This window comes from Marmota marmota, unplaced genomic scaffold (genome assembly GCF_001458135.2).
Source record: "Marmota marmota marmota unplaced genomic scaffold, marMar, whole genome shotgun sequence".
NCBI classification, from domain to species: Eukaryota; Metazoa; Chordata; class Mammalia; order Rodentia; family Sciuridae; genus Marmota; species Marmota marmota.
In genome coordinates this window covers 41,541,412-41,543,846 of record NW_025999900.1, presented here as the reverse complement: position 1 = coordinate 41,543,846, position 2,435 = coordinate 41,541,412, and positions in this window count along the sequence as shown.

Below are 2,435 nucleotides of genomic sequence, written 5' to 3'. Positions count from 1 at the left end.
AAGATAACTGCCATTAACATTTCAGCTTGTCTGTTTTTTGGTTAATTCCTAACCATGTAAGCAATCGCATTTATAAAAATGGGATTCACTGTATACTTTTTTAAATATTTATTTTTTACTTATAGGTGGACACAATGTCTTTATTTTACTTTATGTGGTGCTGAGGATCAAACCCAGTGCCTCACACATGCTAGGCCAGCGCACTACCTCTGAGCCACATCCCCAGCACAAACCACTATATACTATTTAGTAAACCTTCCCCCCCCACACACACAGAATACACTATAATAAGCCACAAGCATCTTTTATTTTGGTCTTTTCCCCACCTGTTCTAAGTTGTTTCCTATTTTCCTTTCCATGGACGTTCCCTGACTCAGGTACAACTCCCTTCTAGCCAAAGCAGGCAGATTCCACTTTTGAATCCACCCATGGTTGCCCTCAAAACCTCCCTTGCTGAGTGTTGGCACTGGAGTGGGTTGGGAGGGGGCTCATGCCAGGGCTCCTGCCTCACAGAGCTGGGCTGCTGACCAGGGCCAGTGTGTGGTGAAGGGCAGGATTGGAAGGTGGGGTGCAAATGGAAGTGATGTGGGGGGACCTGGGGCAGAAGAGGAGACAGGAGGCCTGGTGGGAGGGGGTGGAGGGCTGGGGCCAGGACATGGAAAGAAAGGGGAGTGTCCAGAAGGCTGCCCAGAACACCTATGAGCGTGAAGACCGGGTGGGCACTACTTGGCCAAGTGTTGTGGGTTAGGGAAGGCCTATAACACCAACAAAGGCTTAACCTCTTCAAGTCTCAGCTTTTCTTTCTGTAGAATGAGAACCTCTTTTGAGAACCTACCTTGCGGGGACGGGGTTTGAGAGGACTTAGGGACATTATGGAGATAAGGCAAGCAGACTGGCCCTGGCACACTATGGGCATCTTCCCTCGTCATTCTCCCAACCCCCCCAGGCCAAGGTCAAGGTCACCAATGAGGCAGTGTGGATACTGGCTCTCAAATCACAGAGTCCTGGGTTCAGTTCCCCTTCTGCCACTTGCTAGCTGTGTGACCTTACACTTAGCCTTTCTGTATTACAGTTCCGTCCCCCTTTTTATTTGAGGTACTGGGGATTGACCCCAGGGTGCTCTACCACTGAACTACACACCCATTCATTTTTTATTTTAAGACAGGATCTCTCTAAGTGGCAGAGGCTGGCCTCAAACTTGCAATCCTCCTGCCTCAGCCTTAGTCTCCTGAGTCACTGGTACTACAGGTGTGCACCACGGTGCCCAGGTAGTTCTCCCTTTTTATATGGGACATGCAGGGACAACTTCTAGAGGAGGTGGCAGTAGGGATGAAATGCTCTCTGGGACTGTTTTCCCTGAAGCAATGGAACCCCTACCTCCTCTACCTGCCATCTCCTCTCAGCATTTTCCCATCAATCTTCAGACATTCTGGAAAAATCCCATCCCAACTAATATCCTCCTCGTGCTTCTCCTCAGCCATCCCTGGCCGAACTCGGCGAACTCCCACAGGGCCAGGGATATCCTCCACCCCATCCCAATTTTCTCTTGGCCTAGAATCATAACTTGTCATAACAAAGGCTGCGGTCATAGTCTGAGGGACATGGAAGGCGCAGGAAGAGTGAGGCCGACTGAATGCAGAAACCCAGCCAGGGGAAGGGTTAGCCCCACAATCCAATTCCACTTAATATCCCATAATAAAATGCTGTCAACACGAGTTTCCTGTTCCAGTGGATTTGTTAAGAAGGCTGGGGGAGGTCAGAGGTACATTCCGGCCCTCCTGGTGTGGGGCTTCAGTAGGGTGTGTAGGGGTTACTTGGGCATAAGGGCCCCCTCCTCATCCTGTCCCCTCTGCAGTCCAAACAGGCCCTCAGGAAAGGGGTTTATCACACTTGCCTGTCCCAAGACTCCGTGACCCTGTGCGTCTCCTGAGAGAAGCATCCAGCCACTAGGGCCGAGGGAATGGTTTTAATGTGAGGGAACTCTGTCCTTGACCAGAAGTTGGGAAGTGCTGGTGGGAAGCGTATGAAGGAGGGTCCACAGGGCTGCTTGGTAAGATGCTTAGTATCTGGGTGGCCTCAGCCCTTGTGAGTGACACTGCAGGGGGTGACCCCACCTAGTACTCAAAATGGCTGCAGGTGGCCCTCTCTGCCTCTGCTGCTAACCTTTCTTTCCTCTCAGGGGCAGAGGCCTGGGGTCCTTTGTGGCTGAGTCACCTGGAAGTCTTGAAGGGAGCCTTCAGTGAGAGCCTGCTACTGGGTGGTCCCATGGATCAGGCGAGGTGCTGTGGCTTCCCATCTCTCCTTCTCTGATGGAGTTCAGCAGTGGCAGGCCAGGGAGCAGCAATGGGGGTCACTGCAGGGCCTGTGTGAGGACCCGGATGTTATTCTTATCCCCCTTTCCTCTGAGCCAACAGGGGCTGCAGGAGTTTAAGAAA